Genomic DNA, 26766 nt, shown 5'->3' with positions numbered 1-26766 from the left:
GGAGAGTGATAAATTGCATGGTGATAAAGTGCCAGCCAAACAGCTCCTAACTGCCATGTTACAGGCTGTGTTTCAAAAATGACAGTTAGAAGCTGATTGGTTGGAACTTTATAACCGTGCAAGGCTTGATAAATCTGGGCACATATCTCCAAAATAAACAACAAATGTCTACCTCTAAATTTCAAATCCATTCCTGTTTTTAACTAAAAAATGTGGTGCAACTTTTGGGGCAGATTTATCAAACCTTGTAACCTTCAGAAAGTGTGGTCATACAGTGCAGGATTTTTCTGCAGTTCGCTTCTTACAGCAATTAGATTTGAAAGTTTGCGTTCATCTTTTCAGCAAATTTTAAATGACATCATCGCCGTTGCGCCACCTATCCCACAAAAGGAACTGCAAAATGGTTCATATATTACGTCGGGTCACCAAATATCTTGAAATATGTTTCATCCTTAGAGCCTGAGCTTCCCATTAAAATAAAATGTTTATCTAGGGATGAATGGACACGTCAGGGGTGCTTACCCACGCCGACGCATGATTCGGTTTGGAAAATGCTAATACAGCAGTGGGATCTGTAGGGCTATCCTCGTGGCTTTATGACGGTGTCTGGCAGCAAAGGGCCTTGAACTTCAAATAAATTAAAGGCCCATCACGCTCGCTGCGAGCCACATGTTGACAGTAGCTGTCAGCCCTCCAGGAGACGGCTTTCTCCGGCAATTTTAATAGCGGATTTCTCTTATTGCAGTAAACATGTCAGGCGAGATAAGTTTCCTGGCACTTGGTGTTGTACGCTACTGTGTGTATTATTGCACTCCTTGATACGACAATTCAGAAATGTAGTAATAGGTTTTGACAAGCTGTATTTTTAATTAGATGCGATTAGATTCAATGGCGGAGCTTCACTTTCACTAGCCAGATGAACACGTCACAAAGCATTTCACTCTTACCGCAGAAAACTGTCTCATACTATTTTATGATCGCATTTATTGAGGATCGTTAAAATTGGATTTTGTGCGCAGGTAAATTTCAAGTGGATGAAGCTAGAACCACTCTGTAATGAACAAGAGCACAAAACGTGGCCGCACGCGGGACAGTCTCACTGCCGGGCGCAAACGCTGAGCGACAGAACATGGTCAGACGTATGGGGATGTAATAATAGACAAGAGTCAGTATGGGGCTGTTGGTATGGTTGACAGATGATCGCACACACACAGAAAACGGCCGTGTCTGATAATAGTGCAACCAATAGGATTATTGTTAGGCGTCGGCATTAATCTTGAGACTGCCAGAGCTGCAGTCTCCTTCCAAATGCTTATTATTGCTGCAGATATCGCATTTGTTTCAGTCACTAACACTCAGGGCCATAGCAAGGTGTGTGCGGAGGGGACACCGCACATAGCGCTGCAGGGTAGGGGGCGCTGTTTGTGGCACTTGTCAATTATCTGTTTTAATTACTTTCACTTTCAGCTTTTCTACTTTCTTGAAGCCCAGCATCTCCTGACCGCCCTGTCTCCTACCCTGACCACTACTGTGGCTAATACCTATACAACATTCAGGGCCGGCGCCACCATTAGGCAGCTTTAGGCAACTGCCTATGGGTGCCGGACACTGGAGGGCGTTCCCGCACACTGCAGATGATAGATTGCTTCCTTCATTCCCTTAGCTCCTCAGGGATGCTGCGGCCACCCAACTGCTATCAGCCAGCAGGGCACTGATGTCAGTGTGACATGGGTAAGTCACAGCACTGTGTAATCCATCTGGTGATATAGGTGGTCATTCCGAGTTGATCGCTAGCTGCATTCGTTCGCTGTGCAGCGATGAGGCAAAAAAAGGCACTTCTGTGCAAGCGTATGCGGCGCAATGCGCACGCACAACGTACTATTACAACAAACGATGTCATTTCACACAGGGTCTAGCGAAGCTTTTCAGTCGCACTGCTGGCTGCAGAGTGATTGACATGAAGAGGGCGTTTCTGGGTGTCAACTGACCGTTTTCAGGGAGTGTTCGAAAAAACGCAGGCATGCCAGGTAAACTGCAGGCGTAGCTGGACGAATGCAGGGCGTGTTCATGATGACAAAACAGGAACTGAATAGTCTGAAGTGATCGCAAGCGCTGAGTAAGTTTTGAGCTGCTCTAAAACTGCACAAAAATACACTCCCAGTGGGAGGCGGCACAGCGTTTGCACGGCTGCTAAAAGCTGCTAGCGAGCGATCAACTCGGAATGACCACCAGAGTTAGTACAGTATGTAGAGTTGCACTCACAAATTATATTGCCACTACCACTGGGGTGCATGATCCCAGGGTCGGACTGGCCCACATGGGTACCAGGGAAACCACCGGTAGGCCCCACTGCCTGAGGGCCCACTCCTTCCTCTAGGGATCAGGTTCCAGACTGTGCACTAGTATTATACATGGTAGATATGTTACATTGCACTGCACTAAACTATTGTGTATTTCAATCCTCTGTGGAAGCTGGCCACATCTCCTTTTAGGCTGGCCACACCCCTAAGTATGGGCCCCTATCACTGCATTCCCCCGGTGGGCCCTTCATGCCCCAGTCCGATACTGCATGATCCCGAGTCTTCTCTAATCCAGACAAGGTCCCAAAATGCATGTATTGCTTAAAAGGAACACACTCACCAGACTTCTCCAAATAGAAAAAGGTGATCTTTAATCCAACCTCACATAGTTACAGGGTCAAGGTCAACGTTTCGGTCCATACCAGAACCTTTTTCAAGACCAAAGCTTCAGGCTGCCATCCCCCTGCACCAGCCTCGCACTGTGGAACTATAAGTACCAAACTGGTACTTTTTATATGTTTTTCACTGTTTTTATTTTGGTGGGGTATCCTCGCATAATGGGGGTCATTCCGACCCGATCGCTCGCTGCAGTTTCTTGCAGTGCAGCGATCGGGTCGGAAGTGCGCATGCGCCATCGCCGCAGTGCGCCGGCGCATGGCAGCCGTCGTTGCCTAGCGATCACCTCTGAGACAGAGGCAGTCGCTGGGCGGGAGGAGGCTGGATGGCAGTGTTTAGCCGCCGTTTTGTTGGTGTGGTCTGGCCAATGCAGGCATGGCCGGACCATTGGGGGGGGGGGGGATCCGCGGCGGCTGCGTGATGTCACATGCAGCCTCTGCGGGCCAGGAAGCGAGGAGTAGCTCCCGGCCAGCACGCTAAAGCTGCGCTCGCCGGGAGCTACTCTTGAAGTGCAAAGGCATCGCCGCTGTGCGATGCCTTTGCACTTCTGTGGGGGGCCGGCACTGACATGCGGGGCGGACTAGCCCTGTGCTGGGCGTCCCCCCCGCATGTCAGTGTGAATGATCGTAGCTGTGCTAAATTTAGCACAGCTACGATCATCTCGGAATGACCCCCAATGTCATAATGTCATATGTTATGTGTTGAGGCAACTAATATATGCCTCTATACAGCAATGTGGAACTTTACTTACCTGGAACACGGTCAGTCTGATTTTGTGATTGACATATTATATTGTTTTGTTACACTCATCAGGGCGATAGAATATAGGGGGTAATTCTGAGTTGATCGCAGCAGCTAGTTTGTTAGCAATTGGGCAAAACCATGTGCAGTGCAGGGGGGCAGATATAACATTTGCAGAGAGAGTTAAGGGCCCTACACACTGGCCGATTTGTTTGAAAGATATGAACGATCTCGTTCATAAATGAACGAGAACTCGTTCATATCTTTCAGTGTGGAGGCTCCAGCGATGAACGATGCGCGGCCCCGCGCTCGTTCATCGCTGGTCTCCCGTCGGCTGTGCATGCAGGCCAATATGGACGATCTCGTCCATATTTGCCTGCACTTCAATGGAGCCGCGTGACGGGGGGAGTGAACCCCGTCACTGCCCCCCCGCCGCTGGGTCGCTCGTCGACCGTATCCGCCGTCGGGCAGCTCGTCGGCGGATCGGCCAGTGTGTAGGGCCCATTAGATTTGGGTGGGTTATTTTGTTTCTGTGCAGGGTAAACACTGGCTGCTTTATTTTTACACTGCAAATTAGATTGCAGATTGAACTCACCACACCCAAATCTAACTCTCTCTGCACATGTTACATCTGCCCCCCTGCAGTGCACATGGTTTTGCCCAACTGCTAACAAAGTTGCTGCTACGAACAACTCTGAATTATCCCATTTGATGGGACTGGATACGACCAAGTTAAATTGGTAAAAATGTTACTAATCTCTTAGAAAACGACTCTCTTGAGCCGATCCTTTCAGCATTCATTCCTGTGATAAGCGCGGCAGCATAATAGCATTAGTTACAGCAACAACTGTTATTAATGCTGTACGTTCTGGAAGGACGGTAAGGAACAATTCCCAGCAATGTGCAAACACATGAAAATTAATAAAAGCGGTGTTGGAAAAAAGTACAGGTCTGAGCGCTCAGACATCTGCTACAAGTAAACAGTAATAAAAGTTAATTCACTTTAGAGATTTGAAGTTGAGAAAAGCGCTCATATTGCAGAGTGACAGGATTTCAGGATCTCCGCTTTGCCTTCGTGACAAGATATCAACGTACTGTAGAAAAATCCCGTTAAGTAAGAATCTGGGTTTATTTTTCTCTAATAAAGGTGATGGCATTGCTACTTCAATCTCGTGTTTTGTAAGAGAGAAAAACATGAAAATAATATAAGTAATACATATACAATGAATAAAAACTACCCGTCATTTTCCGTGCCACGGCTGAGTATTGGAAATACCTGTAGAGTATTCAAAATGTATTAAAAGTTAATAGTAAATACTATACTAAGAAATTAAAACAGCTGTTTTTTATTATTATTATTATTATTATTATTATTGTTATTATTATTATATAATGTAGTCGTATTTGCGGCTCTTAATGGTTATTGGCATTATTACACAGAAGACCTTATGTAATAGCCTGCAAGATGTTGTGTATTAACTACTGGAAGACGGAATTTTTTGTGTAGCAAAACAAAAAAGCGCAGATTACATTTACGATTTACAAACAGTATATACTTAGGGGTATATTCAATAAGTGTCGGATCCATTCTGACATGCATTTGTCGGAATGGATCCGGCAAGGACTATTTAATGAACGGCCAAATTTGACTGTTGGATTTGGCCGTTCCCAGTGTCACGCTGCTGCTGCTGTCAGCGGCTGCCGGGTGCGCTGACAATGGCGGCGGCTGGCGAGGGGAGCTGAATGCGGCAGCGGGGGAGCTGACTGCCACGGCGGGGGAGCTTACTGCGGCAGCGGCCGGCAGGGGGAGCTGACAGCGACAGCCGGCGGGTGGAGCTGAATGCTGCAGCGGGGGAGCTGACTGCCGCGGCAGGCGGTGGGGGAGCTTACTGCGGCAGTGGCCGGCAGGGGGAGCTGACAGCGACAGCCAGCGGGTGGGAGCTGACAGTAATAGCCGGCGGGGGAAGCTGACAGTGGTGGCTGCCGGGGGAAGCTGACAGTGGCAGTGGCCGGTGAGGGGACATGTCTACAGCAGCAGGGAGGGGGCACTGCCGAGAGTGAGGTGCCTGGCCGGGGAGACGTCCTGCTCAATCTGACTTTTTTTTAAAGTTGGATTGAGATTGTCGAAAAAGGGGCCAAAACCAGTTAGATTTGGCCCCGTCTCCGACAGAAGTGCACGGATTGGCGCCTATTCCGCCGAACCACGTGTTTTCCGACAAGTCGGGAATTCCCGACTTGTCGGAGAAAAAGTGCCCTCTTTGAAAAGGTCGGAACCCCTTCATCAGAAATATGTCGGATGCTTCCGTCTTTCCGACAAGACGGCAGCTTCCGACAGCTATTAAATACGGCCCTGTGTGGTTAAAAAAAAATATCACTCACTGTGGCATTTTCACATTTTTTTTTTTAACGTCACAAATAAAATAGATTCGCTTTACTTCATTTGATTGCAGAACTTTTTACACTTTTTTCTAAATGCACCTACAGATGTGTCCTCATCCATTGTTGCTGCAGTCGCAGGGCCAGATTCTGTGAGACTCCGCTTGCACTGAACGCCTTTTTGCATCTGTTTCGTCCGAAAATGAGTCTTAGGGTGATTTTTCCAGATTTTTGACGATATTTTTGTGGGGGCAATCCTATTAGGACGCCTGAAAAAAAAAATTGCGAAAATAGGCAGTTTCAGTGAAACGTGTGATTCACGGTCGCAGAGACGGGGCGGCTTTCAGGCAAAGCAGTGGCTAGCGACAGCTTTTTGGGTCTATTTGGATAGCCATGGGCAAATCCATTAGCCATGGGTAAATATCGTAGATACCGCATTTAGTCACAATGACTAGGATGCACCAGGAGACTGTGAGGATTCATTTGATAGGAGACACTTGTGTATCTGGGTGCGACTGAGTCTCTGTATCTGCATACAAAGCGCTGCAAGGCAGCAGCTTTTTTACACCCCACATTTTATTGTGCTACATACAGTATACAGACTCAGCAGCACACAGATATACAAGTGTTGCATATCAAAATAATCAGCACAGTCTTCTGTCTGGTGCATCCTAGTCACATTGCATTTCGGGCAAAAGAGATGCATAATGATAAAATACGCTCGGCACAAGCAGACTTGCGTGAGACATTTCAGCTCACTTCCGCCAGGGCGTACTGAGGCTAGATGTACTGTATGAAGGCAAGTTTTGGTTGATTTAGAAAGAAATATGTAACAGGTCCAACAACTTGTTAATGGACTTCCAAGCAAAGCTTCATCATGATGATCAAAGAACATTCATTCATTATAGGCCTGATTAAGAGCTGCACACAAATCCCTTCTGTAGCTGAATCTTGATACCTTTTAGCAAACTGCATGTATGTCGGTTCCAGCATACGCAATTAATGTGATTATGGGTGATCCGGTGTCGCAAGGATCTTAGGGCCCACTTCAGACCTGATCCTCCTCTGCGGAGCGATCACATAGTCACATTGGGATTGCGATCACATAGTCGCTGCCCAAACAGAGTGAATACTCACCCAGACTACGAGTCTGCAAGTCTGCATACGCTGTGCGAAAAACGTTACGTACGCTGGTCAGCTGCAAATCCGTTCGCAACTCACTCACCAACTAATGGTGGTCATTCCGAGTTGTTCGCTCTGTATTTTTTTTTGCATCGCAGCGATTTTCCGCTAACTGCGCATGCGCAATGTTCGCACTGTGACTGCGCCAAGTAAATTTGCTATGCAGTTAGGTATTTTACTCACGGCATTACAAGGTTTTTTCTTCGTTCTGGTGATCGGAGTGTGAATGACAGGAAGTGGGTGTTTCTGGGCGGAAACTGGCCGTTTTATGGGAGTGTGTGGAAAAAACGCTACCGTTTCTGGGAAAAACGCGGGAGTGGCTGGAGAAACGGAGGAGTGTCTGGGCGAACGCTGGGTGTGTTTGTGACGTCAAACCAGGAACGACAAGCACTGAACTGATCGCACTGGCAGAGTAAGTCTCAAGCTACTCAGAAACTGCACAGAGAAGTCTTTTCGCAATATTGCGAATCTTTCGTTCGCAATTTTGATAAGCTAAGATTCACTCCCAGTAGGCGGCGGCTTAGCGTGTGCAATGCTGCTAAAAGCAGAACAACTCAGAATGAGGGCCAATGTTTTTTGTAGTCTGTACATAGCTCAGGACCTACTCCTACAGTGCGATACACACGGGCTGATCGGGGCCGGAGCTGACGTCACACACCCGCCCTGAAAACACTTGCGTTTTTCCTGACACTCCCAGAAACAGCCAGTTACCACCCTAAACGTCCGCATACAGTCAATCAGCCTGCGTTCGCTGGATTCTTTTGCAATTTGGCCTCAAGCATGCGCATTGCGATCCGTACACATGCGCAGTCAATCGATAACCGTCCATCCTGCGGAAATGCACAGCAGCGATTAGGTCTGAATCGAGCACTTAGTTGTCTCTGTCCTTGCAGTTGAATGGGTGGGACTCAGGGGCGGAACTGCCGGAGACAATGGAGTCAGCTGCCGCCGGGCTGCAGGCCTGAAGGGGGCACTTTCTCCATTTTCCCCCGTTCCATGTGCTTCCAATATAGCAGCTGCCGAGCAGAGAGCTGAACACATCAGTGCGGTGCTCCTCTCCCGTGACATGCATTCAGTGTTCTGGCGATCGCGGACCTCAAGCGACATCCGGCCGTGACCCTGAGCAGTCGGATGCACAGAGGAGCCGAGAAATAGTGCGGTGTGCCGGTGTGCATAGAGGAGATCGGCGCGTCTGTCACTGTGTGCAAACCGCTACTCGGGAGAGACGAGAGCTGCAGAAAGTGTAAGCAGCAGCAGAATCCTGGGCACCTGAAGTCTGGCAGCCACTGGTACAAACAACCTTACATGGGTGTAGTACGGTATGCCGGCTGTCGGGGTTCCGGCGCACGGCATAGCGGCGACGGAATCCTGACCGCCGGCATACCGACAGCGTGGTGAGCGCAAATGAGCCCCTTGCGGGCACGGTGGCGCGCTACATGCGCCACACTATCTCTTCTCCCTCGAGTGGGGTCGTGGACCCCCAAGAGGGAGAAACGGTGTCGGTATGCCGACTGTCGGGATTCCAGCACCGGTATACTGTGCGCCAGGCCCCCGACAGCCGGCAAACTGAAGACCACCCCCCTATACTGCTGGGTGTTTGAAATTAACCTCATTAGGGGGAAGGGATGGGAGGGTCTTTGCTAATTTAATTTCAAGATCTCAGAGAGATTAGATTTTAGGATCATTTCCATTATTACATATTGGTCAAGTATGTTGTGTGTTTTATGGGTTTTTTTTTTCATTATATCACATTACCACTGTGCAGAGCCGGCCATAGGCATAGGCAAACCAGGCAATTGCCTAGGGCATTTGATATGCCTAGGGGCATCAGCAGCTTCTGCTGATCAAAGTGATATGTGGCATGCCTATATTGTGTGTGTAGCATTTCATATGCAGATACAGCCGCAGTCTCACACAGTATATAGGCATGCTGCATATCAGTTTAATCAGCAGAAGCTGCTTGTGCATCCTAGCCACATAGCAATGCAAATAAGATGCATTTTCATAAAAAAAGGTGCCCGACGTTAGCATTGAGGCAAGATTTATGAGGACACATCTGTATCCAAGCAGACGCAGAGGTCACAGTGTTAGTGGCAGTGTGAGTGCTGTGTGCATGTGAGGGGTGTAGTACGGTATGCCGGCGCTCGGGCTCCCGGAGACCAGCATACCGGCGCTGCGGGCACGGTGGCGTAATTGGAATTGAGGTTATTGTGTGGCCATGCCCCTTGCCAGCAAAAACACACCCCTTTTTGGGCTATGTGCCAAATGTGCGAACTGTTCCTATTTAAAATATAAGGGGTACAAACACCAAAACAAGGACTGCTATGGGTGAGGGGTGATGGTGCTGGGAAAGGGGTGCAGGGTCAGAGGCGGAACCAGCGGTGGTGCTAGGGGGCACCAGCCAAAATCTTGCCTAGGGCATCATATTGGTTAGGGCCGGCTCTGCCACTGTGTAACAGAGAAATCCTTTTGTGCTCCTAATTTTTTTTTGAGCAACTGTTAGAGCAGCACAATGATCATCTAAGTCTTACATATATCTAGCAATGTGATGGCACTGGCAGCATGGACTTTTCTTTTTTAATAAGAAATACAAATGTCTGTTGAGGGGGCTACCAAACAGTGGGCCTAATTCAGATCTGATCGCTGGGCAGCGATTTTTGCAGCGCTGCGATCAGATAGTCGCCGCCCATAGGGGAGTGTTTTTGAGCTGTGCAAGTGTGCGATCACGTGTAGCCGAGTTGTACAAACAGATCTTGTGCAGTCTCTGCGCAGCCCAGGACTTACTCAGCTGCTGAGATCACTTCAGACTGTCCGGGACCGGAATTGACGTCAGACACCCGCCCTGCAAACGCTTGGACATGCTTGCATTTTTGCAGACACTCCCTGAAAACGATCAATTGCCACCCACAAACGCCTTCTTCCTGTCAGTCACCTTGTGATCGCCCGTGCGATCACTTTTTTCGCACCATCCCGTCGCTATGCACCGATCCCCGTTGCTGTGGTCCTTCGCGGCTACGCATTGCGGTGCATACGCATGCGCAGTTCGGAGCTGATCGCAGGCTGTGAGAAAATGCAGCCTAGCGATCAGGTCTGAATTACCCCCAGTATTAGAAGGCCACAGATGTCTAGCGTCTCTCTGGAGGAAAGAAATTAAGATGGAAGTTAAAAATATTAATAAAAATGGACCTACTGTATATTCAGTGCAAACTGGTCCCATATGAAGCAGAATATTTTCAATTGTGGGAATGTACTGACTTATTATCAGTATATTACATACACAGACAGTAATACCCCTTTCAGACCGCCTGAAGCGGGTCACACATGGGAGCCTGATATGGGAGCTCCCAGTGTGTGGCCCGCCTCACGCCCTGCACAGTGCCGAGTTGGTGATGTCAGCGATGACGTGGCGGGGGTGGCCGCCCATACAGAGAGAGTGAACAGGAAACGGGTCACACCAACCCAGCTCCTGTTCACCCTGCACAGTGAGTCGGATTGAACACGAGTTCAACTCTGCTTGCGACCAGGGTTGAAATACACCTGAACGCGGGTTATGCGCGCTCATGTGCAAAGCGGTATAATTAGCTGCTCAGTCAGTGCATGATTGACTGTCAAGTGTAATCTAGGAGTGTTATACACCCTTTCTCCGCACATGTACTAGAGCTAACAAGACCCAGGGCAATCTGGTCTAACGCAATATTTAGCCTTATAAAATATGACAATAAAATCATATCAATGGTTTATGTACTAAAAAAAAAATATCAAAAGGTAAATTACTTATTTGACTTCAATTGTATAAGTCTTATACCGTTTCTGTACAGCTGTGGTCATAACATCTGACAGTCTACAGTGAGAGACAAGCTCCAGCCTTAATTGTATGTCCAAATAGAAATGTGAATATTAGCATAGCAGGAAATTCTATTGGAATGAGTGAGATCTTCGGGAACATGTTCTATAAAGGGTGGTGCCTATCAATAACCCCCTCTGCCCGCAGCCTAAACCTAACCCAACATCACCCAAAGCCTAACCCACCCAGGTGGTGCCTAACCCTAACCCCACAGCCTAAACCTAACCCAACATCCCCCGAAGCCTAACCCTCCCCGGCGGTGCCTAACCCTAACCCCCTATCCCCACAGCCTAAACCTAACCCAACATCACCCAAAGCCTAACCCTCCCCGGTGGTGCCTAACCCTAACCACCTCTCCCCACAGCCTAAACCTAACCCAACATAACCCAAAGCCTAACCCTCCCCGGTGGTGCCTAACCCTAACCCCCTATCCCCACAGCCTAAACCTAACCCAACATCACCCGAAGCGTAACCCTCCCTGGTGGTGCCTAACCCTAACCACCTCTCCCCACAGCCTAAACCTAACCCAACATCACCCGAAGCCTAACCCACCCAGGAGGTGCATAACCATATCCCCACAGCCTAAACCTAACCCAACATCCACCAAAGCCTAACCCTCCCCGGCGGTGCCTAACCCTAACCCCCTATCCCCACAGCCTAAACCTAACCAAACATCATCCGAAGCCTAACCCTCCCCGGCGGTGCCTAACCCTAACCCCCTATCCCCACAGCCTAAACCTAACCCAACATCACCCGAAGCCTAACCCTCCCCGGTGGTGCCTAACCCTAACCACCTCTCCCCACAGCCTAAACCTAACCAAACATCACCCAAAGCCTAACCCTCCCCGGTGGTGCCTAACCCTAACCCCCTATCCCCACAGCCTAAACCTAACCCAACATCACCCAAAGCCTAACCCTCCCCGGTGGTGCCTAACCCTAACCCCCTATCCCCACAGCCTAAACCTAACCCAACATCACCTGAAGCGTAACCCTCCCCGGTGGTGCCTAACCCTAACCACCTCTCCCCACAGCCTAAACCTAACCCAACATCACCCGAAGCCTAACCCACCCAGGTGGTGCATAACCCTATCCCCACAGCCTAAACCTAACCCAACATCCACCAGAGCCTAATTCTCCCCGGCGGTGCCTAACCCTAACCCCCTCTCCCCACAGCCTAAACCTAACCCAACATCGCCCGAAGCCTAACCCTCCCCGGCGGTGCCTAACCCTAACCCCCTATCCCCACAGCCTAAACCTAACCCAACATCACCCGAAGCCTAACCCTCCCCATGCATGCCTAACCCTAACCCCCTCTCCACGCAGCCTAACCCTAACCCAACATCACCCGAAGACTAACCCTCCCCAGGCATGCCTAACCCTTACCCCCTATCCCCACAGCCTAACCCTAACCCAACATCACCCGAAGCCTAACCCTCCCCGGTGGTGCCTAACCCTAACCCCCTAACCCCACAGCCTAACCCTAACCCAACATCACCCGAAGCGTAACCCTCCCTGGTGGTGCCTAACCCTAACCCCCTCTCCCAACAGCCTAAACCAAACCCAACATCACCCGAAGACTAACCCTCCCCGGTGGTGCCTAACCCTAACCCCCTATCCCCACAGCCTAAACCTAACCCAACATCACCCGAAGACTAACCCTCCCCAGACATGCCTAACCCTAACCCCCTCTCCACGGAGCCTAACCCTAACCCAACATCACCCGAAGCCTAACCCTCCCCGGTGGTGCCTAACCCTAACCCCCTATCCCCACAGCCTAACCCTAACCCAACATCACCCGAAGCGTAACCCTCCCTGGTGGTGCCTAACCCTAACCACCTCTCCCCACAGCCTAAACCTAACCCAACATCACCCGAAGCCTAACCCTCCCCGGTGGTGCCTAACCCTAACCCCCTATCCCCACAGCCTAAACCTAACCCAACATCACCCGAAGACTAACCCTCCCCAGACATGCCTAACCCTAACCCCCTCTCCACGGAGCCTAACCCTAACCCAACATCACCCGAAGCCTAACCCTCCCCAGGCAGGCCTAACCCTAACCCCCTATCCCCACAGCCTAACCCTAACCCAACATCACCCGAAGCCTAACCCACCCCGGTGGTGCCTAACCCTAACCCCCTATCCCCGCTGCCTAACCCTAACCCAACATCACCCGAAGCCTAACCCTCCCCAGGCATGCCTAACCCTAACCCCCTATCCCAACAGCCTAACCCTAACCCAACATCACCCGAAGCCTAACCCTCCCCGGCGGTGCCTAACCCTAACCCCCTATCCCACAGCCTAACCCTAACCCAACATCACCCGAAGACTAACCCTCCCTAGGCATGTCATTCCCTAACCCCCTCTCCACGCAGCCTAACCCTAACCCAACATCACCCGAAGCCTAACCCTCCCCAGGCATGCCTAACCCTAACCCCCTATCCCCACAGCCTAACCCTAACCCAACATCCCCCGAAGCCTAACCCTCTCCGGTGGTGCCTAACCCTAACCCCCTATCCCCACAGCCTAACCCTACCCCAACATCACCCGAAGCCTTACCCTCCCCAGGCATGCCTAACCCTAACCCCCTATCCCCACAGCCTAACCCTAACCCAACATCACCCGAAGCCTAACCCTCCCCGGCGGTGCCTAACCCTAACCCCCTATCCCCACAGCCTAACCCTAACACAACATCACCCGAAGACTAACCCTCCCCAGGCATGCCTAACCCTAATTTTCCCTCCCCGCAACCTAAACCTAACCCAACATCACCCGAAGCCTAACCCTTCCCGGTGGTGCCTTACCCTAACCCCCTCTCAACGCAGCCTAAACCTAACCAAACATCACCCGAAGCCTAACCCTCCCCGGCGGTGCCTAACCCTAACCCTCTCCCCGCAGCCTAAACCTAACACCCCCCCAGCTTACCTCTCTGGTGGTCCAGCAAATCCTTGTGTGTTATTCCGGCGATCGGTATCCTGGTGCCGAAAGTGTGTTGCCGGCATTCTGAGTAGTGTTGGGATTTCAGGGTCATATTTTGACTGTCGGGAACCCTACCACCGGGATCCTGACCGGTTCCCAACCCACTTACACCATAAAGCCTGCCTGCACACCAGTAATCAGTCACTCCTGACCGCTGTACCCGTCTTCCTAATGGTATGGATCATTGTTAGACATGCTGCTAGGAGACATGAAGTGATTAGGAATCAGCAGTTGGCCATACACTCACCAGTTGATATATTGCTGTAATGAAATGTCTTGCTCTATCAATTCGGGGGCACTATGTCAAGGGTCTAATACAAGTTCTAAGAATTGGGGTGTAGTCAGAATGACAACACTCAGAATATCCACATTGGGAAAATGTACTAAAAACAACAAAAATAAATCTAATAGTGCGCAATTGAGCAGCTGGAAATAGAACTCTTTCCTGAGGCCCTTTCCCTTCACCAAGTGCTGAAAGAAGTATAAATGGGAAGAAGACTTAGCCTGCGCTCCTTCTGGTGTCTCAGATCAGTCAATCTCCATCAATTTTGCTCAGTGGTTTACCATGGAACCAATCACATATATGGATGTATAGTGAAAATACATCCATATATGTTGAAAAAGACCCCAGCGTGGGGGCTGAAACGCGTCGGAGAAAGAGACAAGGAGAGTTATTCTTCTGCTCCAGTGTGACGTGGAAAAGGGAATTCAGGGATTCCCTGAAAAAAGCCTGTATACTGGTGTAGAACTGTTTGGCCACAGTTCTAGAGGATTTGGAAATTATCCACTGCACCTTTCTCCATTGGAATACCTGTTCGTTTGTGATTAGAGATGAGCGGGTTCGGTTCGTTGAGATCCGAACCCCCCCGAACTTCACCCATTTTACACGGTTCCGAGGCAGACTCGGATCCTCCCGCCTTGCTCAGTTAACCCGAGCGCGCCCGAACGTCATCATCCCGCTGTCGGATTCTCGCGAGATTCGTATTCTATATAAGGAGCCGCGCGTCGCCGCTATTTTTACTTGTGCATTGGAGATGATAGGGAGAGGACGTGCAGCGATCTCTCAGTTGTGTTCAGTGTGCTGCAAATATCTGTGCTCAGTGTGCTTGCAAATATCTGTGCTCAGTGTGCTTGCAAATATCTGTGCTCAGTGTGCTTGCAAATATCTGTGCTCAGTGTGCTGAAAATATCTACGTTCTCTGCCTGAAAAACGCTCCATATCTGTGCTGCATTGTAGTATATAGTAGGAGGACAGTGCAGAATTTTGCTGACCAGTGACCACCAGTATTATATCAGTACGGTACAGTAGTCCACTGCTCTACCTACCTCTGTGTCGTCAAGTATACTATCCATCCATACCTGTGGTGCATTTTAGTTGTGCGCAGTATATATAGTAGGAGGACAGTGCATAATTTTGCTGACGACCAGTATATAATATATAGCAGTACGGTACAGTAGGCCACTGCTCTACCTACCTCTGTGTCGTCAAGTATACTACAAAAGTTCAGTAAAATGACCCAAAAATCAAAATTCAAAGCGTCTGATGAGAAGCGTAAACTTGCCAATATGCCATTTACGACACGGAGTGGCAAGGAACGGCTGAGGCCCTGGCCTATGTTCGTGGCTAGTGGTTCAGATTCACATGAGGATGGAGCACTCATCCTCTCGCTAGAAAACTGCAGTGCCACTCCTAGATGGGCCAGGTGTTTGTGTCGGCCACTTGTGTCGCTTAGCTTAGTCACACAGCTACGTCATTGCACCTCTTTTTTTCTTTGCATCATGTGCTATTTGGGGACTATTTTTTAAATCTGCCATCCTGTCTGACACTGCAGTGCCACTCCTAGATGGGCCAGGTGTTTGTGTCGGCCACTTGTGTCGCTTAGCTTAGCCATCCAGCGACCTTGGTGCACCTCTTTTTTTCTTTGCATCATGTGCTGTTTGGGGACTATTTTTTAAATCTGCCATCCTGTCTGACACTGCAGTGCCACTCCTAGATGGGCCAGGTGTTTGTGTCGGCCACTTGTGTAGCTTAGCTTAGCCATCCAGCGACCTCGGTGCAAATTTTAGGACTAAAAATAATATTGTGAGGTGTTCAGAATAGACTGGAAATGAGTGGAATTTATGGTTATTGAGGTTAATAATACTATGGGATCAAAATAACCCCCAAATTCTATGATTTAAGCTGTTTTTGAGGGTTTTCTGTAAAAAAACACCCAAATCCAAAACACACCTGATCCGACAAAAAAAATTCAGGGAGGTTTTGCCAAAACGCGTCCGAATCCAAAACAAGGCCGCGGAACCGAATCCAAAACCAAAACACAAAACACAAAACATTTCCGGTGCACATCACTATTTGTGATATGCTGCTATTGTGTTTTTTATACACTTAATCATTTGAGATATGCTGCTATTGTGTTTTTATACACTTATTCATTTGTGATATGTTGCTATTGTGTTTTTATACACTTACTCATTTGTGATATGCTGCTATTGTGGTTTTATTTATACACTTAATCATTTGTGATATGCTGCTATTGTGTTTATATACACTTACTCATTTGTGATATGCTGCTATTGTGGTTTTATACACTTTGGCCCTCATTCCGAGTTGTTCGCTCGTTATTTTTTTTCGCTATGGAGCGATTAGTCACAAACTGCGCATGCGCAATGTTCGCAGTGCGCCTGCGCTAAGTAAATTTGCACAAAAGTTTGGTAATTTACTCACGGCGTAACAAGGTTTTTTCTTCGTTCTGCTGATCGTAGTGTGATTGACAGGAAGTGGGTATTTCTGGGTGGAAACTGACCGTTTTCTGGGAGTGTGCGAAAAAACGCAGGCGTGTCATGGAAAAACGCGGGAGTGTCTGGAGAAATGGGGGAGTGGCTAGGCGAACGCTGGGTGTGTTTGTGACGTCAAACCAGGAATGAAACTGACTGAATTGATCGCAGTGTAGGACTAAGTCTGGAGCTACTCAGAAACTGCTAAGAAATTTATATTCGCAATTCTGCTAATCTTTCGTTCGCAATTCTGCAAAGCTAAGATTCACTCTCAGAGGGCGGCGGTTTAGCGTGTGCAAAGCTGCTAAAAGCAGCTAGCGAGCGAACAACTCGGAATGAGGGCCTTAATCATTTGTGATATGCTGCTATTGTATTTTTATACACTTACTTATTTGTGATATGCTGCTATTGTGTTTTTATACACTTACTTATTTGTGATATGCTGCTATTGTGTTTTTATACACTTACTCATTTGTGATATGCTGCTATTGTGTTTTTATACACTTACTCATAGTGATATGTCTATTGTGTTTTTACACACTTACTCATTTGTGATATGCTGCTATTGTGTTTTTTTACACCTACTCATTAGTGATATGCTGCTATTGTGTTTTTATACACTTACTCATTTGTGATAGGCTGCTATTGTGTTTTTATACACTTAATCATTTGTGATATGCTGCTATTGTGTTTTATACACTTACTCATTTGTGATATGCTGCTATTGTGTTTTTATACACTTACTCATCTGTGATATGCTGCTATTGTGTTTTTATACACTTACTCATAGTGATATGTCTATTGTGTTTTTATACACTTACTAATTTGTGATAGGCTGCTATTGTGTTTTTATACACTTACTCATAGTGATATGTCTATTGTGTTTTTATACACTTACTCATTTGTGATAGGCTGCTATTGTGTTTTTATACACTTACTCATTTGTGATATGCTGCTATTGTGTTTTTATACACTTACTCATTTGTGATATGCTGCTATTGTGTTTTTATACACTTATTCATCTGTGATATGCTGCTATTGTGTTTTTATACACCTACTCATTAGTGATATGCTGCTATTGTGTTTTTATACACTTACTCATTTGTGATAGGCTGTTATTGTGTTTTTATACACTTAATCATTTGTGATATGCTGCTATTGTGTTTTTATACACTTACTCATTTGTGATATGCTGCTATTGTGTTTTTATACACTTACTCATCTGTGATATGCTGATATTGTGTTTTTATACACTTACTCATAGTGATATGTCTATTGTGTTTTTATACACTTACTCATTTGTGATAGGCTGCTATTGTGTTTTTATACACTTACTCATAGTGATATGTCTATTGTGTTTTTATACACCTACTCATTAGTGATATGCTGCTATTGTGTTTTTATACACTTACTCATTTGTGATATGCTGCTATTGTGTTTTTATACACTTACTCATTTGTGATATGCTGCTATTGTGTTTTTATACACTTACTCATTTGTGATATGCTGCTATTGTGTTTTTATACACTTACTCATCTGTGATATGCTGCTATTGTGTTTTACACGCTTGTCTGCTGATTTTACATTTTTATTAAACTGTGATTCACTATAAATCCATATATGTGTTTTGTTCCAGAGTAAACCACTGAGCAAAAATCATGGAGATTGACTGATCTGAGACACCAGAAGGAGCACAGGCTAAGTCCTCTTTCCATTTTTACTTCTTTGAGCAATTGGGAAAATGTCGTTCGGATATCGACATATGAAATCAGGGTTAGGCTAAAATATCATTGTTGACATTCTGACAGTGTCAACATTACATTATGCCAGCATCAAAATTCTGAACATGTGGACATACTGTAAGTTGCAGCAGTGTTATAACGGTGTGAAGGCATGGTGGCAAATATTAACTTTTCAGTAAGTGCAAGCCCTATGGAGGGGAAGGGGATAATATTTACATGGGTATTATCTGTTTAATTGTTGAGACTACTCCTAGGAAAGGCAGTATACAACTACTGTGGCTCTGTATGGGAAAATGTGCATATATGCCATCTATGAATTTTGAGAGCAAGTACAGTATATGAAGTGAAATGGTTGGTGCAATCATAGTGCCGGTGTAGATGTTGTGTCTATATTGAACATCTTGTGTTTTCTACATAGCCATTCAAATTAAATATATTAAAAGTTATGTTTTATTTGAAACATTTTTCAAGAGTGCACCCACAAAGACAAGTGTCTATTTTCTTTCCAAGCCCTGTGCTAATCCTACCTCTCAGGGGCGCAGATCCACACAATAAGTGTTATCCCAATTATTGGGATCTATTGGCTCTGTATAGTGGACCTTCAGATACCATTTTCACATACACCTGTACTATTATGGTCTTGTCTAGTGTTCAGGATTTCCCCTTCCCTTTATTTAAACCATAGTTACCTACCTTGCTGCACCACCCTCCGGGAGGCTTCAGCGTAGTAGGCTAATGGGGGCATATCCGGTGGCAATGTGGGCGGTCTGGGGGCGTGGCTGATTGGGAAAGCAAGCAGTCCTGGGGTGTGGCACCATAGTCACGTCATCGTAGCCCCACCCCCGCTAGACAGTGCAGAGAAAACAGGCACTGTACAGCGGGGGGGCAGAGCTACGATGACGCAAGTCGGGTCATCGTATCCCCGTCAGACCGCCCATTTGTTCTCTGCTGTGGGCGGCCGAGGGGGAGTGCGGGGGCTTCCAGGAAAAGCGGGATACTTGCCAACCTTTCCGGTGGGGGGGGGGGGCGGGAGGGCCACTCGATTTTCGGGAGCCTCCCGGCCTTTCTGGGAGGGTAGGCAAGTATGATTTAAACATTGACTATTAATATTTAAGGTACACCTCCAGTGCTGCAACAATAAAATGTTATATATACTGTATATTAGCACTGCAGGTGTTTTTATTCTATCATGAAGACATTATTATTTCCGAAAGTAGGGTATACAGCGCTATGAACTGGATATAAAGATACACAATTTATTAAAAAAAGGAAAATAATTGTTGCAACATATCATAAGTACTTATATGAAGAAAATTATAAATGCTTTTAAAATTTGGCAATATAAAAAAAAATGGGGCAAACTCAACACAGCAGTTTTGAATAGATATCATATATAGAAGCCTCACATGATCTCCTGTTTAAAGTCCATGGAAATAAAGCCACAGTCCCAAAGGTGCATACATCACTTGTCAGATGTTGTTAGTCCTTACGGAGTAAGAAGCACAGACCTTTATTGCTTGATTCCGGACAGCAGAGTCCTATTGAAACCTTGGTCCTATACTCCTTGTTTGGACAGCAAATGGTTCCCCGTTTATGCAAGGGTGGACTTCTAGGCGTGTTCCAGGATATCTGTGAGATCTGTACTGGAGGACTTCTTAAAAACCGACGCGTTTCGCTGTGTCAACAGCTTTGTCAACATTATTACACTATCTTTACACTCTTTTGCTCTTTAACTACATCATGACAGAGCCATATGTTTAAAGAGCAAGATGGTTCAATAATGTACTCTTGGGGTGTCCTTTTACTAGGCGCCCGCAAGGTTGTTGTTACTAGCGTTGCCAGGACTGGCTCTCAAGGCCGTTCAAGTGGAGCAGGGGCTCAGTGCAGCTGCTGGGAACTTTGACTAGCGCAGTACGTCAGCCGGCGTTAGGACAGCACCTATTAAACGTTTGGCCGGGCAGCGCTGTGTCTCAGCCGTGACTGCTTTCCACACTGTCAGCAGCAGCAGCTGCCTGCATTACTTTCTACTGGCGCCTCTACTGAGTCCTGACTCCTAACCCTACCCTATGGCTGCGGGGCTCTGATGGCATATTAAGGAGGGGGCTCTGTGGAAGTAATCTTTTACAGTGAGTGACAATGAGAGATTGGCAAATATAACATACAAATATAATGAAAACACTGAACCGCTGCCTCTAATGGGGAACCTGTAACTCCACCACAAAACGAACAACCAAAAAGAAAAGAAAAAAGAGGTGCTGCATGCGCCCGATCGGAGCAGTTGAGCTCACGGTAGAAGCCGTCCAAATGCCCCAATCCGCAGACGGCCCTAGGCTTGGGATGCCCCTAGGCATTTGCCTATAAAGACTATGCCTAGGGCTGGATCTATGGCTACAGCCTGGAACAATCAAACCCAACTAGAGTCTCAGACCAGATAATGCCTGGGCAACTCCTGGTTAAACCCCTTCCATCAAGAAGGGGTGTAATAAACACTCACCTGGTCATATTTAAATATATACAATAACAAAATCATATCTATTACAATAATATGTACATGGTAAAGATTTGATTACTTTAAAGACAAGGAGACATAAAACAAAAGATTTGTCTTTTGCCATAGTGACAAGGCAGGCAGGAAATACTCCTTTACACTTTAAACAACGCTATACTGAATGGTGTGATAGTATAAAGCATTACATTTTACTCACATGCAAATTATCCGTTTAATCCACATTATTTCAAATCAAGTTGAAATTTCTAGAATGGTTTTTTGAAAAATGATGCTGACGCAGAGGCTGCAGAAGGTGACGCAGAGGCTGCATGAGGTGACGCAGAGGCTGCAGAAAATGATGCAGAGGCTGCAGGAGGTGACGCAGAGGCTGCAGAAGGTGACGCAGAGGCTGCAGGAGGTGACGCAGAGGCTGCATGAGGTGACGCAGAGGCTGCAGGAGGTGATGCAGAGGCTGCAGGAGGTGATGCAGAGGCTGCATGAGGTGAAGCAGAGGCTGCAGAAGGTGACGCAGAGGCTGCAGAAGGTGACGCAGAGGCTGCAGGAGGTGATGCAGAGGCTGCAGGAGGTGATTCAGAGGCTGCATGAGGTGACGCAGAGGCTGCAGAATGTGATGCAGAGGCTGCAGAAGGTGACGCAAAGGTTGCAGGAGGTGATGCAGAGGCTGCAGGAGGTGACGCAGATATTGCAGGAGGTGACGCAGAGGCTGCAGGAGGTAATGCAGATACTGTAGGAGGTGATGCAGAGGCTGCAGGAGGTGACACAGATACTGCAGGAGGGGAAGCAGAGGCTGCAGGAGGTGATGCAAAGGCTGCAGGAGGTAATGCAGATACTGCAGGAGTTGATGCAGAGGCTGCAGGAGGTGATGCAGATACTGCAGGAGGTGATGCAGATACTGCAGGAGGTGATGCAGATACTGTAGGAGGTGACGCAGAGGCTGCAGGAGGTGAAGCAGAGGCTGCAGGAGGAAGCAGATACTGCAGGAGGTGAAGCAGAGGCTGCAGGAGGAAGCAGATACTGCAGGAGGTGATGCAGAGGCTGCAGGAGGTGATGCTGATACTGCAAGAGGTGACGCAGGAGGTGAAGCAGAGGCTGCAGGAGGTGATGCAGATATTGCAGGAGGTGATGCAGAGGCTGTAGGAGGCGACGCAGAGGCTGCAGGAAGTGAAGCAGAGGCTGCAGAAGGTGAAGCAGATACTGCAGGAGGTGATGCATAGGCTGCAGGAGGTGACGCTGATACTGCAGGAGGTGACGCAGATACTGCAGGAGGTGACGCAGAGGCTGCAGAAGATGATGCAGATACTGCAGGAGGTGATGCAGTGGCTGCAGGAGGTGATGCAGAGGCTGCAGGAGGTGAAGCAGATACTGCAGGAGGTGATGCAGAGGCTGCAGGAGGTGACGCAGATACTGCAGGAGGTGATGCAGAGGCTGCAGGAGGTGATGCAGAGGCTGCAGGAGGTGATGCAGAGGCTGCAGAAGGTGACACAGAGGCTGCACTGCGAATGAGAAAATTTGGGGCTGCTATGGTGTTTGGGCGCAGTGACAGGCAGCGTTCCAGACAACGGGGCATTCAGGTTGATTTTCTGGGCGTGCTGAAGCCAGAGGCCGCATCCTTTTTGCACAGCCGCCACGTACAAAGGTGCTGCGCTTACTGCGTCCATTTGTAAATCAGGCGCTACATGTATATAAATGATGGTTGGAAAAGTACTGCGCTTTGCATAAATGACACGCCATTGCGTAACTATAAAGTATTATATTTCAGGAAAATACCTGCAGTTCCTGTCTGCAGAGGGAAGGACAGAAGCAATTCCTTCCCAGAGCTTCAGCCGAGGAGAATTTACTGTCCTTAACCTTGTACAGACCTCACGTTTCCCTATTGAAGGTCTGACATTTAAGGGCCCTGTACTGAGGGAATTATCCTAGAGAACAGATCTTTCTGAAAAGAAACACGAATGAGCTCACCTTTCCCTTTGGATATACAGCATTCCTCTTCGGCGGATGACAATGCATTAAATAATCTCCGTTCTAATGAAAGCGGAGGTCGCAGCTTCCACAGAGCCAGTTAGAGCGTAAGTTAATGCCCCGGATAGGTGTTCCATTCTTTCATAACTCTTGCCAATATAAATATCTGGTGACTTTTTCATTGTTTGAATAAATGACTACAAGGCAAGGGCTTCCAAAAGGTTGCAGATTAAAGTGGCCTTTATTGTTAAAAGCATAATTAAATAATACTTGGATTTATTCTCACTATCTGCCAGGGGGAACTTGATCTCCTAGAGAGAAATTAGATCTCACAAAGCAGCTGCGGGAAGTCATTGCATTAATAGCACTTTTCATTATCCTGGCTAGGTTATGCTAGACGTGTCTTCTCGCATGCCTCAGTGCAGAGGTTACATCGCCAGAGATATCGGTAAGAATTGCTGTCTTACCTCACTGTGGCCCTAAACTTGGGTCAAACGGGATGTCACCGTGCAGAGCCCCACCCTCTCCTATGTGGCCTCCCCTCCCCCCATCTGTCAACTATTGCCCCCCTCTTCTACTGCTAGACTGACTGCCTGGAATTTCTGGCAAATGCCAGAAGGGCCAATGGCCTGATGGGCTGTTTGAAGGCCTGGCCAAGCAACTCCACCTCACGCCACTGTGCTTGGACGGCATGTTAGACTGGGTGGTATTCAGTATGCCGAATGTCGAGATCCCGGCGCACAGTATACTCTCGCCGGAATCCCGACACCCGGCATACCGACAGCTATTCTCCCTCGTGGGGGTCCACGACCCCCCTGGAGGGAGAATAAAATAGTGTAGCGCGCCACCATGCCCGCAGCGTGGCGAGCGCAGCGAGACCGCAAGGGGCTCCTTTGCGCTCGCCCTGCTGTCGGTATGCCGGCGGTTGGGCTCCCGGCGCCAGTATGCTGGTCGCCGGGAGCCCGAGCGCCGGCTTACCGTACTACACCCGTTAGACTTGGGCTCTCGTGAGGCCACGCTCCTGTTACTTATGACCACACCCTCTGGCACACGGTCACCGACCCATAATAATGACGTGGGCAAAATTTTAGGGCCTGAGAGGCAGGGACTTAGTATGTGAATCGACAAAGAATTCCCTTGATTGTACTGCATTGTGGTATCCACATAATGAATAATAATACAATAATACAATGCAACATGGTAAACTTGTAGGTATAAAATGACAAATAACAGACTGAGGGTGGGATGTACTAAACGGAAAATGTGTCAAAACCCCTGTCTACCTGTTAGCACCGGGAGGCGTATGTCTTGGACGTTACCTAGGAGCCGGGGCGCCGCACCTCCCGCTGACCCCCGCCCGGCACTAGCAACAGGCGGAAACTGGGGGCTAGGTCTCCTGGTCCCCGCCCGGCACCTAGCAACAGTCTGGCGCTGGGGGCCGCCGCATTCCTTGGCAACGGGGACGCCAGAAGCAGAAGGCGTTCCCCATTGCTTAAGTTCTAGAGACATGCAGCATGGCAGCTGCACAGTGTTTTATTAATGAGACTACTGGATTCTGATTGGTGCTAGCACCATTTATATTCCATTTCTGGCCTCTCCCAAATCGCTACCCTTGTGAGAACCTGTCGGCTCGTGTGAGCCTGTGTTACACCCTTGTTCCTGAGACCCTGCCTTCCTGATCTTATCCAGCTAGCCTTGCATTCAGGTTTTTGGTGTGGAGTTTCCACAGAGGCACTGTGTGCATTGTTGCATTTGCAAATCATTAGTATTTACAGTCTTGTTGTTCAGCACTGTGTGCATTATTGCATTTGCAAATCATTAGTATTTACAGTCTTGTTGTTCATAACACCCTGTACAAGTACTTAGTTATTGTGTAATATTAATATTATATTCCAACCTGTGCATTGTTGCACTCATGGGCATTAAGTTATCTCTCTCTATCTGCAAGTAGTGCAGCGGCATCTAGCTAGGGTTCTGTACGTCTCACCGTACTGTGAAATACTCTTGCCCCGCCTCCAATAGCCTCCTTGTCTATATTCAAAACCTGGGGGCATCTGAGTATGGGGCGGACCTAATCTGCCCTGGAAAGGTGGCTGCTATAGGCAAAGTCTTTGGCTGCAGGAGGGTAGAAGACTGCTGGGCAAGGGTAATTGCGTGAGCGTCACCGGGACTCATCAGATAGCCCATAGCACACTGTGTCCACGTAACACTACCGCAAAATTTATATATATATATATATATATATATATATAGAGCGAAAGTAGTGGCACTCACACGGACTTCTATTGTATCAAATAAACGGGCGCAGCACGCCACTGCAGGTTAACGTTTCAGTTTTATTATCAAAACTTTCGTCAGAACAAAGTACATTAGAAAGAAGCTTACCTTTATACCAAGAAACCCGTGAAGACACCCACATGGAAAACGAAGACTGCTGAGCGCAGGGTCGGTGACGTCACGATCCCGCGACGTGCGCTCTTGTGCGCATGTGCCGAACCCTCCGTTACCTAGCAACATGAATAACATTATGTGAAAAAAACCATCACCTTGATTGTTAGCTAACAAGCCGCAATGTCTCTTATATAGACTAAAAGAAACCTGATACCAGGTTGTAACCATTTAACAAACTTAGTATGGGGTACTCGTGTTATTCAAACAGAGGGAAAGCAATGCACTTTTAAACTGAAATAAAACAAACAATCAAATAAAGCAACTAAAATTCAATTGTTCGTTTAGTCCTCTTGGTGCCACCGTGTCCAGAAAATGGATCCATCTTGCTTCCAATTGTAGGAGTTTCTTGCCTCTATCTCCTACTCTTATACTTGGGGGGACATGATCTATAAGTTTGTAGCGCAAGGTCGCCAAATTGTGTCGGTGCAGTTTAAAGTGCCTAGCCACAGGCTGTTCTGAATCTGAGCCTTCCAAAGCATGTCTAATCGACATTCTATGTGTCGCCATTCTTTCTCTTAAAGTACAGGTAGTCTTACCAATGTACATTAGTCCACATGGGCAACGTATAAAATATATTACAAACTTGCTAGTACAGGTCAGAATATGTTTAATGTCAATTTTTTTACCGGTGTGTGGATGATTAAAAGTGTTTCCAGGTTCCAAATAGCTGCAAGTTGTGCAGCCGGTGCACTTATAACAGCCTGGTTTTCGTGAAAGAAAATTCTTTTTTGAAGCTGATTGGAGGTGTGCAATATCGTTGACAACCAAAAGATCTTTAAGGTTCTTTTTTCTAGAAAAACTAGGCAAGATTTTATAGTCTTTGAAACCCTTCAACTCTGGATCAAGAGTGACAATAGGCCATAGATCTTTAGCTGTGTTAACGTTAAACCCACTATCTTATTGGTACTGTTGTACAAAGGGTAGGGATTTCTTGTTAAGTGGATTTTTAGATTTTGGTTCCATAAGTTGTGATCTTGATTTTGCTAGGGCTTTATTTTTAGCGTGGACCAGATCATCATATCTGTAGCCTTTGTCCAAAAACATCTGCATCATCTCTTTAATGGCTGTTTCTGCTTTCTCCTTGGTATCTGTTATTCTCCGTACCCTCAAAAACTGGGAGTAGGGGATGCCCCCTATACAGGCCGGGGGATGCTGGCTGGAGGCATGCAGGTATGTATTTCGGTCTGTCGGCTTTTTGTAGAGGTCAGTATACAACAGGTTACCTTCCAGTGAAACTTTGACGTCCAAAAAATTGACCGTTGTGTCACTGATGGTGTAAGTGAATTTGATGTTACGGTCTATGGAGTTGATTTTTGTTATGGCTTGTTCCAGTTCTTGTGTATTTCCTTGCCATATCAGGAACAGGTCATCTATGAATCTTGTGATCCATATTATCCTTTGTGCAAAGTCTGGTGAATCAAATAATAATTCCTTCTCTTTGGCGAACATGAAGGAGTTGGCGAACGCCAGGGCCACGCAGGATCCCATCGCACACCCTTTTTGCTGGTTATACCA

The 26766-nt window shown here is 47.5% G+C and overlaps 1 long non-coding RNA gene across 1 annotated transcript in view; it reads right to left on the bottom strand.

The window, feature by feature from the left end:
* LOC134970275 (uncharacterized) overlaps nt 1-22984 on the bottom strand; it is a 66897-nt gene extending 43913 nt beyond the window's left edge. The window contains exon 1 of the long non-coding RNA XR_010189752.1: nt 22801-22984. This is a non-coding gene — a long non-coding RNA (uncharacterized LOC134970275). The remainder of the gene's footprint in view (nt 1-22800) is intronic.
* Between the last annotated feature and the right edge of the window lie 3782 nt (nt 22985-26766).

The sequence above is a fragment of the Pseudophryne corroboree genome, chromosome 11 (assembly GCF_028390025.1).
Source record: "Pseudophryne corroboree isolate aPseCor3 chromosome 11, aPseCor3.hap2, whole genome shotgun sequence".
Taxonomy (NCBI): domain Eukaryota; kingdom Metazoa; phylum Chordata; class Amphibia; order Anura; family Myobatrachidae; genus Pseudophryne; species Pseudophryne corroboree.
This window is presented reverse-complemented; position numbering and strand designations above follow the sequence as displayed.